The sequence below is a fragment of the Mugil cephalus genome, chromosome 22 (assembly GCF_022458985.1).
Source record: "Mugil cephalus isolate CIBA_MC_2020 chromosome 22, CIBA_Mcephalus_1.1, whole genome shotgun sequence".
Classification (NCBI taxonomy): Eukaryota; Metazoa; Chordata; class Actinopteri; order Mugiliformes; family Mugilidae; genus Mugil; species Mugil cephalus.
In genome coordinates, this window is record NC_061791.1 from 10911778 (window position 1) to 10917500 (window position 5723).

Here is a 5723-nt window from a genome sequence, read left to right on the forward strand (position 1 = left end):
TGAGGATCATGATTTATTGCATGTTTGATAAAAAAACTGTCAGGAAAATAACTGCACACAAGCCATTTTCTGATAAATTAAAATCATAACTTTAGATGAGCTCCATCCCTACACACCTCCCTCAGGTGTCTCAAATGTATTGCCGGGGCTGGGAGGCCCCTCTCCTTTGTTATTGAGGACTCTGATGAAGAGGTTGTAGACGCTATAGGGCTGGAGGCCTGGCAGGCGTCCCTCGCTACGGTTCCCACTGAAAGACAAAACCTTCACCTCCTGTTGATGTGCATCTTGCTCCTCCTCGTGCAAGCCACGCTTGCGATAGTAGTAAACCTGGAGGAGACGCACCAGTTTAGTCTGATATAAAGTACGTTTCTTTTCCCCAACACATAGTACCACAGAGTACAGATCCAGAAGAGAGACATTTCATGAAGATGGTTCAGAGGAGCTTGGCACAAGCTAAAATGAAAAGGCCTTAGATGCATATTAATAATCTCAGCATGCAAACCCAAGTACCCAATTATTTCACAATGAGGAACTCTTAAATAGGTCACATGTCGAGTACAACTTTTTATGTAAAAATTACACATTTAACACATGATTGTGTTCAGAGGAAGTAATGAAGTACTCTTACAATGCTTGTCTGCCCTTCTTTCAGAGTTTCTCTCATTTCTATCAATAAAAATGCTAATGTGCTTGCTAAAACTTCTGTTTTTCTCTTCTTCAGATATGACTATACGTGCTCCCATTTCAACATAACTTGGGAAGCCTCCGTGCAGCAAATATAACCTTAATGGAAACGCATTTGTGTATTTGAGGTTGGTTTGTGGATTCTAACGTTGTTGGGCTGAGGGGACCGACGCCAGAGTGACGGTGTTACATCTGATTTCTTTGAAGCTTAGTGCAAACGTTTGAAGCTATGTTAACCAAAGTTGCTTTTTGAAAGACAGCACTTCCCACATACAGAAACATTCTAAGAGATTTTTAGGTAGGTTCATCTGCACAACGCACAAACATGACAACTCAACACTACGAATGAACTTCTCAACAGACAAACACATTCTACATTTCAGAACAGACTTTACAAAGTGAGCGACCACACAGCCTTTATATATACACGAACACGTGTCAAAATGGCCGACCCTTTAGCCACTGAGGAGCTGCCACCTCGTGGGCACACCCCTGAGGAGGCGGACAAAACGAACTGGGTATTTTCTATTTTGACACAGTGTATTCTTTCATCTGGGCCAAAAAAATTGAGTTTTGTTCATTTGCATTCCCAGTATTGAGTGCTTGCTTGTTGTCGGTTGTTTTTATGGTTACCGTTAACGCTTTGAGCTTTTATTCTGACTTTTCTTTGCTGGTGGAGCCGATGGGCTGGCGTTGTGTGTCGCCTTCCCATTGGATAATGAGTCGGCCATTTTGAGGTGTGGCTGTCTGTATATATAGGCCGTGTGTTTGCTCATTCCGTAAAATGTGTTGAGAAGTTAATTTGTGGTGTTGAGTTGTCGTGTGTGTGCGCCAGAATGTTTCCATGTGTCAAGCTCTCTCTTTATGTACGGACAGTGTTTTACTTAAGTGTGTAAAAAATATCTGAGGGGAATCATGTGGTGAATTGAGGGATTCACCGTATTATTTATTGAAAACATCAGCTGGTGTTGCTAGGTTATTGGAGACATTTAGGGTCTTGCTGTATCTGCACTAGTTAAAATATTACTCAAACATTTATTTGACAAGCAAGCCATCATCAGTCCTTTCACGACCTACAACCATGACAGTGTTACCTTGTACCCCTGAAGTTTTCCTTGAACCGAGGGCAAAGATACTGGCTCCCAGTGCACCTCTGCGAGTGTGCCGTTGTGAACTGTGACGTGCACGTTATCAGGAGCAGACAAAGGCACTGCCGAGAAAAAAAAAAAAAATCAACATGGTGTTAAAGTTACAGAAACAATGCGTGAAATGGATAAGCTCCAAATAAAGGTCCACTCACAGCCCTCTCCAGAGAAGCCAGTCACCGGTTCAGGTTCAGGGCCACTGCCGTAATCATTCAGGGCCTGAACTTTAACTTCATAGGGCACGTAAATCCGAATTCCAGACACGATGAAGTGAGAAACGTTGGCCACTTTCTGGGACGACCAGCCCTCATCAGTGTCCTTCTGTTTCCACTGCACTCTATACTCCAGACCGTTAGACCGGAATCCTGTCAATGGCTGCAAACAGTCATTTTATTTAGTTCATTGCTTAAAAATAAAAGTGGAATGTGACTTAACTACGCTGCGCTACATAACTTGAATATCAGTGCAATGCACCAAGGCATTGGACAAACAGTATGTTTTATCTATGTACTAAACTGAAGCTTGCAGCAATCAGAAATCAAAGTGATCTTACTGTCCAGGAGATGACCAAGTTGCCAGGCTCTGTTCCCACTGCCTGGACATCTGATGGATTTACGTCAGGAACTGGGAAAAACAAAACAAAATATTCTTAGTATTTTAGTAGTTTTCAAGTGTAACTTATTCTATTTTTATAGTGGGAAGCAACTATGTCACCTGGAGGGTTGGTTCTGTACTGGTGTGAGGGCTGGCTGTAGCCCACCTGATTCATGGCCAGCACTCTGAAAGAGTAATAGACGTACGGAGGGAGGTGTAACTGCGCTGTGGTGTTCGTGCCAGGAACTTCGGTCAGGTTGTTCCAAACTCGTGGCTCGTGGAGCAGATCCTCGTATTGGATCAAAAACTCTGGGGGAGGTAAAAGATGTGGGAGATCAGGGATTTGAACCGGACATATTTCATTTTTTTTTTTTTTATTATTTTTCTTTAATAACCACTATTAAGTTAAAGCCAGCATCATGAACAACTATCAAACCCTGTCCATCTCCATCTGAAGGTTTTGATGTGGAAATTTTAAATGTGACAATTTGTTTTTGGTGTGGCGGAAGCACAATCAGCCAACATCTACGCGCATCTCGTACTTTGTGTGGGACTGTTGTGTTCATCTCCAGGAGTCCAAGTGAGCTGGACGCTCCTTTCCGCCTGATCAGTCAGCTTCAGGTCGGTCGGAGGGTCAGGTTGCTCTGCAAACACAAAGAGGAGCTCAGGGCCGCATAATTTATTTTATTTTTATTTTTAAACCTCAGTCAGTTGTCGCTACTGTTTTATCGCAACAAAATTATTTTGATCTTAACACTGACTTGCATATTTCTACTATGAAAATACTCAAAGCAGACTGTAAGAGGACATGACACGATGATTTCAAAATGTATGTAATGAAAAAATAAAATATTATAAGACTTATATGAAGAAATTCCTTTGAAATTAAAAATTTTAAATATACTTTTTGAGAAAAGTGTGTTTCCTCTGCTGGATTTTTTTATTTTAATTTTTTAACCCTTACTTTTACTAAACATTTTAAGCACCCCACACAGGTGATTTGACTTCAGCTTGATTAGACCTCTGATGGTTAAAGTGGAGCAAGCTGCAGAGCCACGTTCAGGTCTAATCAGACAAGTGAAGACAGCTACAAGCAAGCACCTTGAAGTGAACCGTTTAAACAAAGATTCAGTCGATATTTAACAAGACCAAATGAATAAATGACACAATATGGAAACGAAAATGCATAAAATAAATGCTCAAACCAAAAATGAAAGGTTTTACAAACGGAACCGATGACCGAGTGAAGAAAATTAAAGTTACAAAATGCTACACTGCCATCTTTGGTTTTTACCGTAGACAATGGCTGAAGTAGGAGTCGCCTCTGACAGCAAGCGAGAAGGAAGAGCAGAGCGCAAGAAGAAGTTTAGGTGTTAGCGACACACATTTTAGAAACTGCAGAAAAACTAAATCTCTATGGTAACATGAATTTAAGACTATATCTGCAGCATGATGTTAGTAAAAATACTCCCTCAGTGCATCTGGAGGATGAGAACAGGGTTTAGAATCTGAAGCAGGACACAAAGACTCCAGAAGTTTGTCAGTCCAGTGATTAATTAACTCCTATGTGGCGTTAACTGTTAAATGGATGTTGACATGACAATACCGTGAACTTACCAACAATGCTCAGCACAGCACTGGCTGAGTCTTGATCAAGAGTTGTGTTCACGATGCAGGTGTAAGTGCCCTCATCTTTATCCGTCACATCTTTGATGGTCAGGCCGTCCTTGGTCACCTTGAACCTGAGAGTATTAGCAAGAAAGAGGACGTTACTTAATTCCCAACAGGCCGAAGCTTTATTAAATCAACCAAATCTTGACGACTTTTGTACCTCTTGTCGTCTGGCAGTTCTCTATTGTCCTTGAGCCAGGTCATGGTGGGAACCAGGGAAGAGTCGTGTTTGACTGTGCACTCAAACCCAGTGCTCATTCCTTTCTGCACCTCCCTGTACTCTGGCTGCTTTATGATACGAGTAGGCTCTGAGAAGACAAAGGAAAAAATGATTTATTTTGAGGATTTGGTGTGTTCCTGTATTATGTTTAGAAAGGATACAAAGATAAAGTGTTGCGTTTTTATTCCACAAAGTCAGTCATTACGTGAATTTGCACGATCATCAAGTTTCCTTCGATCGACCTAAAGTGACTACTTTTGTTGTCATGTTTGCTCACAGTTTAACTTCATGGAGAACTAATTATTTAGACATTAAGGGAATACATTATAAGCACTAAACTGCCGGAATTTCTCTCACTATCTGAGTTGTTACCAGACCATACTGACCTTTAACCCGCAGGTAGACGTGGTTCTCCTTGATCCCGAGGTTGTTGGTTGCAATGCAAGTGTACTTTCCGCTATTTAGTGGCTGGGCCACAAGGATTTCCAGTGTGCCGTTCTCATGGATCACATATGAGTCGTCATTCTTAATGCTGGTGTGGCTGTCTTTGAACCTGCACATGTACCGCAAACAAGTTCTAGGTAGAGTACATTTTAGCTTTGAAAGAAATGTGTAGGTGGAAACTTTACACTTCTGCAATATGAATCTATATGTAAAATCATTTTTAAAATCTTGTTGAACCTCAAGTGGACTTACCACGTGATGGTTGGTATTGGTGAACCAAAGGAGGCACAGTGAAGTAATGCAGGGTTGTTAGAGATGACCTGGTACTCGTAGTTGGATGGAGTTAGAACCCTTGGTGGTTCGGCTATTGGGAAGAAAAAAAAAACATGTAAATCTCCACTTGATGTGTCCAGTCCATCAAAAAATTGGACTGAATGCCCAAAGCTAAACGGGTATAATAAAATAAATTTGTGTATATCTGTATATCTGTGTGTATTGTAAAATATGCTTTAACTCACCAAGAACGCTGACAAATGCATTGGCCATCAAGTAGCCGAACTCATTGGATGCATTACATTGATAGACGGCACTGGATCCTGACTGCACATTGCTGAAGATCACGGTGTCGCTGTCCACCTTGCGGCTGATATCCATTGGAGCATCTAGCACAGAACCAGACACCGAATCACAGTCAAAGACAAATCATCGATTTCTGGAAGTTCCTTATCTACACCATAGGTCTTCAATAGGGGGTGGTACTGCAGGGGGTCGCAGAATCTTTGGCTGATTTAGACATTTTTTATAATCATATATCTTATTAAAATATACAGTGAACATATATCATGTATATTTTAGTAAATGTATAAATGGAGGGAAAAGACGTTATCTATCAGTAGCACTCATTCAGTGGGCTCAATAGCGCAGTCGAGACCTGTCGATGTAAGCCTCTTGTACTCAGTAGGCCC

The 5723-nt window shown here is 41.3% G+C and overlaps 1 pseudogene; it reads right to left on the reverse strand.

Annotated features, from left to right (window-relative positions):
* The window catches only part of LOC125000450, a 12655-nt pseudogene continuing 6932 nt past the window's right edge, over positions 1–5723 (reverse strand).